We start from the raw sequence: 12,312 nt of genomic DNA on the forward strand, positions 1-12,312 counted from the left end.
TTATTCTTTGATTTTCTTACCATTAATTCTAACCATAGCGGGTGTTTCAAAAGTAGCACGACCCGCTGCTTTAGTAGCAAGTTGTTTGCGACCTGCCTTCTCGGCCAGGCACGAGCCTGCTGCGTTACCCCTAGCCGAGGCTCTCTGCCGTGCATGGGAACTCATCCCTGAGAGAGCGTAAGCACGCCCCACCTCTTCATACAAATTCATACTTGCCATTTTATCCATGATTTGTTTAAGCTCAGTTTCAAACTTATGACTCAGATCATCCCCAGCTTTGGCTGCTGTTGATGTCAAGAGAGTTTCTCTTCGCTGAGTCAAAACCGCCCGTGCAGCCTCCAGATTGCCCATTTCAGCCAACCTTTGTGCCTCTCCAATAGCATCAGCCACCAAAAGTCTGTTCCGCTGCCGATCAACCTCCAAAGACACTGCCATTTCTGCAGGAGAACAAAAATCAGGTCTCCTTATCTCTACTTTCTCACCTTGGACCGGGATAAACTCATCTGAACCAAGATCTTTGTACACGCATAAAACGTCTACCAAAGACGTCTTGGTATCTGGAGCTGCGGATTGTGGAACTGAGAGATACACCAGAAACTGTTTCTCCTCTTCTGCATACATATTTCCAACATCAACAACACCTTGCTCATCAGAAATCTGACTGACATGTCTCCCTGATGGTATTTCTACGATCTTCACCCCAGGTGATGCTGACCTCACCGTGAGGCGAAGTTCCTGAGCCACAACACTGAGCAGACCACCAATGCACGGAGCAAAAGCGTCTTGTATCATGCCAACTGATTTAATGTACGAAAACGTTCCCCCTGATGCATCAGATATAGCATGCATAATCTTTGCATCATGGTCGTTGCCAAACCCAAATGTGTGGACTGGGATTTCATGTTGCATGTCACTAGAACGAATTGAAGCAGGCAATTTCTTCAACATTTGGCTTGGGTTGTCACAGTAGCTATCTTGGCCATCCGATAAGAGGATGATGCTAGCAACAGGGTTCCTTTCCCTTCGCTCCTCAAGGATATGAGTTCCTATCTTGAGTCCTTCTGCAATGTCAGTTCCACCATCTGCTCTAAGAGATTCGACAGCTTGGATTGCACTTTCACGGCCCTTAACAGTCATTCTACGGAGAGGAAGGAGTCGTTTAGAAGCTGTTGAGAATGATACTATAGACAGTCTGTCCGAAGTCCCCATGTTTTCAATGACGAATTTGACAGCTTGCTTGACAAGTTCAAGCTTTTGGCCAAGCATGCTACCGCTTACGTCCAGAATTGTAACAAGGTCAATGGGTGTACGGCCTTCACCATCGGGATCTTGAAGGGGTGGTGCACAAATGCTAACTAGAACAGGATAATGGGGGCGTGATTCGGCAGCAGAGATAGCAGAGGTCTCTGTATGAGTCTTGACTGTTACATTCTGGGGGCCAGAAGTTTTGAGGAGTGTGGCGGACGAGAGAGGTTCATCATCGGCGAAGCCATGTTTACTCTTGTTATTTTGTTGAAGAGGGGGAACTTGGAAAGGTAAATTATTTTTATTCCATTTTGCTCTGCAGGCAGGGCAGCAACGATTTCCATGCTGGACATTGTTGGCAATGCAAGGGTAGTGGAAACTGGAAAGAGTGTGAGCACTCAGCAGTGAAGATGGCTTGGCCTTGCCCTGTTGTCAAGTTACTCCAGCAGATGGAGCAAATGTTCTGTACACGAAAACAAAAAAATTAAAAATTAATCAGTCACTCATCAAAAGGCGAAAGGCCGAGGTAGAGGAATCTAAAGCTGCTCAACATATTTGGACCTTTTTCTCAAGAACAACACACAATTAAAAGAAAGGAATTAATAAACATGATACTGTGCCACATAAATTTGAGTGAAGAAAAACTTTGACCCATCCCAGCAAACAAAGGAATGAACATGCATGCCTAAACTTTGATGTTATAGGAACAAAACTTGCACCGGCCAGCCTTGATTAAAATCAAGGCAATCAAAAATCAAAGTTGTAATGAACATGATACTATGAGGTTGAACAACCCTGGAACCAAAACAAAATAGTGATTTTTAGGGAATATATATATACTAATCGCTTGAAACGAGAATGTTCCAAACCAACACCAAAGTTTCCCAATAAAAATTATGCATGGCAAGAAGACAGTATAAAAATAAGGGAAGGGTAAAGGCAAATATATCGGCAGCTAGTCTATTATAAAATTCTCATAGATTTAAAAGCTTCAGAAAAACTAACTTGAAACTCATGATGAGACCTTAATCTATAGAATTCACATTTTCCTGAAGAAGTGGCCGGGGGCAGAAAGATTGGTTATTTTCTTACAAACACCATAAAAACCCTAACAGTTACCATTTGATCTTTTCGACCACAAATCACAAAATTACTTACATGAGAAGATGGACCCTGAGACCGTAAACTATACTGTCGCGACATGATCGATGTATTGGAGGATAGAGATGGTTTTATTGTGGCCTTATATATAGGAGAATGTAATATATTTTTTTTATTTTTTATATTTTTTATATAAAAAAGATGGTTCTCATCTTTGCTATGAGGTTAAGTTCTTGTGCTTTTGTTTCTTTTCCTTGTCATGTCAAAAGAGTACAAATGTAATATATTTTTTATATAAAAAACATGGGGTGTGTATCTAGTAAAGCTTATTTCATTAGGAGGATTAGGAGGATTGAGAGCGAAAACCTAGAGAGAGTCGCCTCTGCAGTTTCAAGAGAAAACCAAATTTCATCCGGCAACACGTCCTCGTGGCGTCGTCGTCAGATGGGTCAGAGTGGACTCCATGTCCGGTAGTTGTTGTTCCTGGAATAATCTCAGTCAAAGGGAAGGCTGTGTGGTGGTGGCTGCATTGACCAAATCACGAGGAGGCTCTGCCAGGTTCGGTGTTTGGCAGGGAGGGTTGGTGTCGTTCTCCTCAAGAGTGGAGTGGAGGTTGCCTGGTGGTGACAAGGGGACGGAGGCGGTGACAGATTCAATACGGGTCAGATCGGCGTGCTCCGATCTTGTTTGGGTCGGTTGAAGCCGTCCTGTGGAGAAGGCCGGTTGGATGGGGCGGCGAAGCTTGCTGACATGACGGGGAGGAGGAACAGCCAGCGTGTGCTCGGTGCGGCAGGTATGCCGTCGATGGTGGATCGCCGGAGACTCGGCATGCGAGATGGCAGCTGTTGAGACCAAAAAAAAAAAAAATCAAATGTCCAAGCATATAAGAGACAAATACGAAGGGAGGTAGGCCAAACTAAATGTGATTGGTCTCTATGCCTATCTCTCAAGGAAGAGAAACAGTAAGCCAACGAGAAATAATCAAGAGTTGGCTTCGACCATGATTCTTTCAATGAATGAAGAAAAAGCAATCAGCCTCACGTGAACTAGTCTTCAATGTGAAGGCATCAAATTAGGATCATATCCACCTCTTACAAACTCAAGGCCGAGTCAAGATGGAAGAGATTTGTACCTATCCAAAGTTTGAATAAACAAGGAAGCTACCAATTCAAGCTTCCAACATGAAAGTTGGAGATTTGTTGCTGCTGTGATCATCTTGGAAGTAACAAATTATAACTTCAAGTTTGAATTTAAATTGCAAGTCATCCTTATCTTCAACCAACTGTTTGGTTCTCAGCTACCTATAAAGGGGCTCGTCCTCAAGAGCAAAGGTAGGCAGAAAGAGAGAGAGAGAGAGAGAGAGAGAGAGAGAGGAGCAAAAGTTACAGAGCAGAAATACAGAAAGCAGAAAGAGGAAAAGGAGATACAACTACGCAGTGAAGCTACGTTTCGTTACAAGAGAACTCTGCAAGTATAAGACTACATTATGGTTAATTTTTCGTAGACAAAATTTCCCAAATGATGTCAATGACAGGAAAAACAAGTCTGCCTTCCCTGTGATACAACCTTCTCCAATTGATCCTCATATGTCTTGTGGCCCTCCAAAACTCTAATAGGCCGTTCATGAACGACCACAACCATTAGAGTTTTTCCAGCCTCTCTAAGACGATGTTTAACGCATCGAAACAATACGGTTGTTCACGAACAGCCTCATTTCAATGCTCAAAGCTCCCTTGAAATATTGTTGCTCGTGCATGGCTCGATGCATAGAATTGGTTGTTCATGAACAACCGCATGTTAATGCTAAAAGCTCTCCTCCTAAACTAACACTGTCGTCGTTCTCGAATGAAACAAGCAAAATAATAACAGTTCTTGCAACTCCTCATTTGTGAATGAGAGAAACTAATAAAGTGCTATAGCACTCTTTTCTCTATTCAAAGTAAAAGAGACAGTGTACTTGACATTGGTTCAAATTGCTCCTACAAGCATTGGACAAAGCCATCACACCTCCTACTGCATGTGATACCAACTTGAAAAGTCAAACGGTGGAGAAGTGATTAAAGCCTGCATACAAAAGACAAATGCTTTTGAAATCAATATAAAAGCAATTGTGGAAAAAAAATGTAGGGATGCAAGTTAATTAGCAAAGACAATGTCTGGATGCTTGCAGGTCCCAATTTTGGTGGAAGAGAACTCCAAAATGAAAAGAGGTTCTCACTGAATGCTCGAAGAAGAGCCAAAAGATCAATGAGTATGTGGTTTTTCAACAGATAGCACTAACAAGTGAAAACAAGAAAGGTCAATTGTCAAATACGTGCAAGACAAGAAAACTCGATCTCAAAATCAAAGACGCTAAGAGAGAAGGGTCTTTTCCCAGGATGCAAGAGGTGTAGAATCAAGGGAGTATGCACCCCCTTCTATACAGAGTGGAGATATCGTTCACTAGATAAGGTTGGATCGATACATATGGAGGAAATTTAGTTGGGCTGATTTGAAGCCCAAGTCGGGTGTCTAAAGCAATTACCCACTTGAAGCATATCACTTTAATTATGGTCCGTTGTATTGTCTGATGACAAAAGGGAAAATCAGTGTAAAGCTTTCAAATTATGGGCCCATTGCAAAGCTCGGTACATCGGATCCTCATATCAAATCAACAGACACTCTACAAATCTGAATGTCTGCAAAAGAAATACATTTGATGGATTTAAGAAATATATACATCCGTCGAACATCGTCGGTGCAAAACTGAAATACCAATTCTTTTGCACTACAATGGTTTGATCATTTTACAGGGTATGTAGGCAATCTAGTGACTCACTAGATGCAACCACAATTTCAAATCGAATCCCTAACTCCACTAGTCAAATTTACATACAAATCCAAACAGAACTCCTGACTCCACCAGTCAAATTCAGCCAGTCCTAAATTGAATTACTGACTCCAGTCAAATTCTCCCAATACCAGAAATACAAATTCATATGAACTACGGTCGGTTTGATCCCACAATGGGTACGTAGGCAATCTAGCGACCCACTAGATGTAACCGCAAGTCCAAACAGAATCTCTAACTCCACCAGTCAAATTCATCCAAACACTAGAAAAGTCAAATCGTTCCCAGAATGACATCAAACACAAATCTAAGAAAATCGAATCCCTAGTTCACTCACACCAAATTCGTCCAAACACTACTCTCATTCCAAAAAGCAATACCTTCCAATGGGTCATACACTCATTGGAACTCTTGAACTACGAGTGACTTGATCCCTCTCCAAGGATACGTAGGCAACCCATTCAAATATCCGGGTGCAGCCGCAAAAACAAACAAACAAACACACATCCACAATTGATTTCTTCATAAATGGAATCAAAGGGTGTTTCCCTGTAACAAGGGGATATAATTAAGAGACATATTCTGTCTTGAATGGGTCGAATCCGAAATATTTAAAATTCTATTCACTAAATGAATACGAGTGAAATTATGTTGGGTGACATTTATGCTCACTGTGTGTAATTTTTATTCAACAGCAGCGCGGTCACTCAAGCAGTCAACTTTTTTCGCTTGGGCTGGATGGTTTGTGGGCCTGGGCTTGGGCTCAGGTCTCACACTATTTCTATATTATGTTTTCTAGCTTTTACTTTTAGTTAAACGTGGCTTTATGCTGGTAATAAGTCTCTATTACTATTTAATAGGGTGATGTGGGTTTAGTCCCAATATGCACACTCAGTGTGCCTTGTCTGGCCTAGCGAGGCGACGAGCCATTTTCTTATTCAAATGGACACAACCTCGTAGTGGCAGGATAAAATGGAGTGTCGCCAGATTTATTTTCATGCGGCAACATAGTAGGAAAGTTGCGCTATTTGTAATGATGCTTCTTCGTGATAGAGTAATCTTAGTGTTATGTCATCGCTTTGTCAAAACAAATAGAGTTGCTAGCTATGCACTCTTTGCTAATTGGTGCTTTGAAGAATACATAGATTTAATGAAGACTTCTGGTATTATTTCAGGATGTTCTCTTTACGCTTATTGTAATCTGGGGTTGAGGCTCAACACGTCTCCCCCCCCCCCCCCTCTTGTATTCTGCAGTTTCATTAATCAAGGTTTGAGGGCAGTCGCACCAGTCAATTTTCAAAAAAAAAAAAAAAAAAGTCGACCAAATATGTGAAGTCCTTATTTTCTCTTCAAAACATCGATACTCATTTTTGTGTCTTTTGATAAAGAGAAAATGGGATAAAGCCTTATGTTAGAGCAAAAATTAGGGCTGTCAATTTGGGCCGAAGCAACCGAACCAGCCGAATTTCGAGCCGATCCGAACCGATTTGGGCTGAAAACTCGGCCTACCGACTTTCTGCTCGGCTGAGCCGTACCGTTTGGCTGCTTTCGGCTCGGCTACGGTATGAAGTTTTACATACCGTCGGTATACGGTACTAACCTTATACACAGAGGCTTTGCTCCCAACCACTGGAGCAAGAGCTACTCTCATTATAATATGTACAAATGTTATATTTATTATGTCTTATGCGATAGAATTAAATTAAAAGAGAAGCAAGGTTCGAACCTCAAAGCTCACGTATAAGAGCTTCGCTCTCAACCACTAGAGCACAAGCTGCTCTCGTATAACAACATTTTTATATTTATTCTGTCTTAAGGGATAGAATTAAAACAAAACAAAAAATTTATCCGTTTCATCATGTTGTATATCACCCATTGTATCATCTTCCACCTCCTTCCAATAAACCCAGATGCATCATCTTCCACCTCCTTCCAATAGACCCCTATTCTTCCACCTCCTTCCTACAAACCCAGACCCATATGGCCATGTTCACAATCTCACACTTTCACAAATCCATATCACCCATTGCATCATCTTCCACCTCTTTCCAATAAACCCAGATGCGTCATCTTCCACCTCCTTCCAATAAACCCCCATTCTTCCACCTCCTTCCTACAAACCCAGACCCATATGGCCATGTTCACAATCTCACACTTTCACAAATCCACGAATACATGCAACGCATTCCCAGCCACAAACCATCAGATTTTCTTACAGGAATGAACAATCTGCAAATCTCACACTTTTTAAGCTACAGATCTCCTACAATCTTTTAGGAATGAACAATCTCAGTGTTAGTGTGAGTCATCGTTCCCTATTAGGAATAGACTACAAGGGAATATATTGTTGTAACTACTTACCTTGTATATGTTGTGTAGTACAATAGTACACAATAGTTGTAGTACGTTGTAGTACGATTGTAATCTGTTTATACACACCACAGAATGGGTGTAATCATATATCAGAAAATTCATTCTCTCAACCTTGTTCTATTTGACTTGGTATCAGAGCAAAGATCCAAAGGACTTTGTCTCTTTTTTGTTCTTCTTTAGTCTTCTCTCAATACGAGGAAGACAGTTGACTTAGAACACGACGTCGTTCTCCAACTGGTGGTAGACGTCTTCATTCTTCACGGTCAACTTCCTCATCTCACAGCTACGATCGGCTTCGCCTTCAGCCCAAGGCCACCGTTGCTCCTCAGGTCCAAACGGCCTCGTCTTCAGCCCAAGACCGTCGTCGCTCCTCTTGTCCAGCTGGCTTCGTCTTCAGCCTGAGACCGCCGCCGCTCCTCATCAATCCAGATCGGCCTCTCTTGATCCAGCCCGGCGTCACCAGCTCAGAATCGGCTTCACCGGCCTCTCTTGATCCAGCCCGGCGTCACCAGCTCAAAATCGGCTTCACCGGCCTCCCTTGATTACCAGACCAGCATCACCAGCCTAGACTCGGTCCTCTGTTCAGATCGGCGTCGGTGTCTCTGTCCAGATCAACGTCGGCGTCTTCTGCAGTCAAAGCGACATGACCTGTGCAACAGTCGAATCCGGGCCAACCCGACCCGTGCAACAGGTTCCAAAAAAAAATAAATAAATAAATAAATCTGCACGTTCTATTATTATTTTTTGTAATCTTCTATCTCTTTCATTCTGCTGCATATTCTGTGATTGTGTGATTTTACTGCTGTATTGTTGCAATGGGTGGTGATGATAGTGAAGGACAGAGTTCTAAGATCAATGAGGTCCAAAAGATTGAGGTTTCTGTTCGAAGTTTAGATGGTGGTTCTTTTGGTGGTCCGAAACTCAATGGTACCAATTTTCGAACATGGAAGAAGATTATGTCTGTCCATCTTCGTGACATACACAAGATGGGGCATGTAAATGGAACAACCAAAGCTCCTGGTGAGGAAGACGTGGTTGCCTATGCTAAATGGGAGGATGATGATGGATCTATGATGGCTCTCTTGTTCAAAGCCATGACTGAAGATGTGTTACAGTTGGTGGAAGAGTGTGAGACTGCTGAAACAATATGGAAGACATTGGGGGATTTGTATACCAACGAGTCTGATTTTATACAGGTTCATGAATTGATGTGTAAAGCTGCTAGTATGCAACAGAATGGGCAACCAGTAGCTGTTTATTTCACCAAGCTAAAGAATGTATGGGCTGAAATTGATCAGAAGCGTCCTTGCAAGATCAAGAATCAGGAAGATCTTGTGTGGTACCAGAAGGAGAAGGAGCTAGAAAGGGTACATGTATTCCTGAGAGGGCTTGATGAGAAGCATAGCAGTGCCAAGGGAGAATTGCTCAGAATGACAGACCCTCCTAGTTTGAACACAACTTTTACATACATCCGCAAGGATGTGTCTCAGGAGGAGAGTGTCAAACATGCACATGTTGAAGTATCTAGCCTAGCCATTCAGGCCAAGTCACCGGCACCTTTCCAACAGCAGCAGAGTTCAGCCCCACTTCATCAACAAGGTTTCCCACAAGGCTTCACCAACCGCCCTCATCCTCAATGTTCTTATTGCAACGACCTTGGGCATGTTCGGGAGACTTGTTGGAAGTTGAACCCACACCTAAACCTAAAAAGCAAGGTTATCGTCCTAAGGCGAAAGCAGCTGCTGTTCAATTGGTCCAAGAACCGGATTTCTATGGAGTGGTTGGCCAAGATCATCATACAGCAGGTGGAGCTACTCCTACAGCCTCCATAGCTGGTCGAGGTAAAATTGGTATGGCTTTAAAGGTTTCTAACTTTGTTGGTTCTGATACATGGATTATTGATTCTGGTGCCTCCGATCATATGACTTATGACAAATCATATTTTACTGAATTGTCTTCCCCACCAGTGTCCTATGTAACCAATGCCAATGGTGAGGCCTTTCCTGTGTTAGGGTCAGTTCGTATTACTCCCACCTTAGAACTTCATAATGTGTTATATGTGCTTGACTTGTCTCACAATTTGATATCTATTCCCCAGTTGAATACTGAGTCTAAATGCTCCGTAACCTTTTATCCTTTGTATGTGATTTTTCAGGATCTTCTCACCAGGGAGATAATCGGTTGGGGGTATCTGAGGGGCAGGTTGTTCCATCTGGATCAGACATACGCAGGAGAGAAACCATGAGCACAGTCCCGCGCCGCTTTGACTTCGAGTTCTGATAAGCTAAGTGAAATTTGGTTGTGGCATCGCCGTTTAGGGCATCCCTCTTTTAGTCTTATGAGAAAAACCATGCCTACTTTGTTTATTGGTGTGGATGAGTCTATTTTACATTGTGAAACATGTGTTTTGGCCAAGAGTCATCGTGCTACTTATTCTCCTAGTATTTCAAATAAAAGTGTTGCTCCTTTTGAATTGATTCATTCTGATGTTTGGGGGCCATCTAGAGAACCCACTGTGTCGGGTATGAGATACTTTGTGTTGTTTATGGATGATTGTACGAGATTGTCATGGGTTGCTCTTCTAAAAACCAAAGATGAAGTCTTTCCAGTTTTTCAAACTTTTTGTACTCTCGTTCAAACACAATACCATAGCACCATTAAAGTCCTTCGTTCTGACAACGGGGGGGGGGGGGGGGGGGGGATATGTTAATCATGTTTTCCAAGAGTTTTTTACAACCCATGGGATTGTTCACCAAACAACATGTCCACAAACACCAAAACAAAATGGAGTGTCTGAACGGAAAAACCGTCATTTACTTGATATGGCTCGTGCCCTTCTCTTTTAGTGCTCATATGCCTAAGTATCTTTGGGGCGATGTTGTACATGCTTCCTCCCATCTTATCAATCGTCTTCCATCTAGCGTCCTTCAGGGAAAAATTACATTTGAGGTTCTTGCATCTCATGTCTCCTTACCTTCATTTCATAATCTTCCAGCTCGTGTCTTTGGTTGTGTTGCCTTTGTCCATGTTCCTAAAAACCAGAGGTCTAAGTTGGATGCCCGGGCACTTAAGTGTGTCTTTTTTGGCTACGAAGGGTATCAGAAGGGGTACAAGTCCTATCATCCACCTACCAGGAAGTACTATGTCACTATGGACGTTACCTTCTTTGAGGACATGAGTTATTTTTCGTCTTCAGATAACTCTTTAGGGGGAGAATTCATATTTTGAAGAACTGTATCATAGAGAGGGGGAGGAGAAGAAGAAGTCACACAGGCAGGAGGTCTTTTGACTGATCCAGTTGAAACCATCAGCTCGCCACCTCTTGAAGCAGTAGCTCCAAACATCCAGGCACCAGTTTCTATGGCTGAAAATGAAGTTGAAGACACAACTGCCCCTCCTGCCATCGCTTCTACCCCTGACCCACAGCTTCCTGGTACTGAAGATCACTCATTTGAGGTATGTCCACCCACTAGTAGTAGTAGTAGTGAGTCTAGTGTTGAGCAATATGTGTTACCAAATAGGACCACTCGGGGTCAATCAGCCAAAAGATATGAACCTACTCTTACTGCCAAATCAAAATACCCAATAGCCAATTATATGTCCACTAGGAGGTTGTCTAAGTCATATGAATCATTTGTGAATCAAATATCTGCTGTATCAGTACCTAACAAAGTGCAGGATGCGTTCGGGGATCCAAAGTGGAGGAAGGCAATGGAGGAAGAGATGGAGGCGTTGCAGAAGAACAATACTTGGCAACTTGTGCCTCCACCACAAGGCAAGAAGGCTGTAGGTTGTCGTTGGGTGTTTACCGTGAAGCATAATGCAGATGGATCAGTGAATCGGTACAAAGCACGCCTTGTAGCAAAGGGGTTTACTTAGACGTATGGTATAGACTATGATGAAACATTTGCCCTTATTGCCAAGATGAACACTATTCGGGTTCTGCTCTCATTTGTTGCTAGTTTAAACTGGCCACTCAGACAGTTTGATGTCAAGAATGCATTTCTTCATGGAGAGTTAGCCGAGGAAGTGTACATGAGCCTTCCACCTGGGTATGTAATTGCTCCTCCTGGTGATTTTGTCTGCAGATTGAGAAAATCTCTGTATGGTCTCAAACAGTCACCTCGTGCTTGGTTTGGAAGATTTTCACAGTTCATGCGGAAGGTTGGTTACAGGCAGAGCAACTCAGACCATACCTTGTTTTTCAAGCATCAACAAGGGAAGGTAACAACTCTAATTATTTATGTGGATGATATGGTAATCACTGGTAATGATACTGTTGAGATGGATAGACTGCAGAGACAGCTAGCCTCTGAGTTTGAGATGAAGGACTTGGGTGAGCTTAAGTACTTCTTAGGAATTGAGGTAGCCAGGGGGAGAGAAGGAATCTATCTGTGCCAGAGGAAGTATGTTCTTGACTTGCTGACAGAGACTGGTTTGTTGGATTGCAGACCTATTGACACTCCTATTGAGCAGAACCATTGTTTAGCTGAGTATCCAGATCAGGTACCTACTGATCGAGCTTGCTATTAGAGGTTAGTTGGGCGCTTGATTTATTTGGCTCATACTAGACCAGACGTTGCATATGCAGTGAGTGTGGTGAGTCAGTTCATGCATAATCCGAGTGAGAGTCACATGGATGCTGTTATGCGAATTCTGAAGTACTTGAAGTCAGCTCCAGGAAGGGGAGTACTGTTTTCTAAACACAACAACATTCTTGAGGTTTGTGGCTTCACAGATGCAGATTGGGCTGGAAATATCAC

The 12,312-nt window shown here is 42.7% G+C and overlaps 1 pseudogene; it reads right to left on the reverse strand.

Annotated features, from left to right (window-relative positions):
- LOC133731180 (E3 ubiquitin-protein ligase WAV3-like) lies at nt 1–7,274 on the reverse strand (annotated as a pseudogene).
- Between the last annotated feature and the right edge of the window lie 5,038 nt (nt 7,275–12,312).

The sequence above is a fragment of the Rosa rugosa genome, chromosome 2 (assembly GCF_958449725.1).
Source record: "Rosa rugosa chromosome 2, drRosRugo1.1, whole genome shotgun sequence".
NCBI lineage: Eukaryota > Viridiplantae > Streptophyta > Magnoliopsida > Rosales > Rosaceae > Rosa > Rosa rugosa.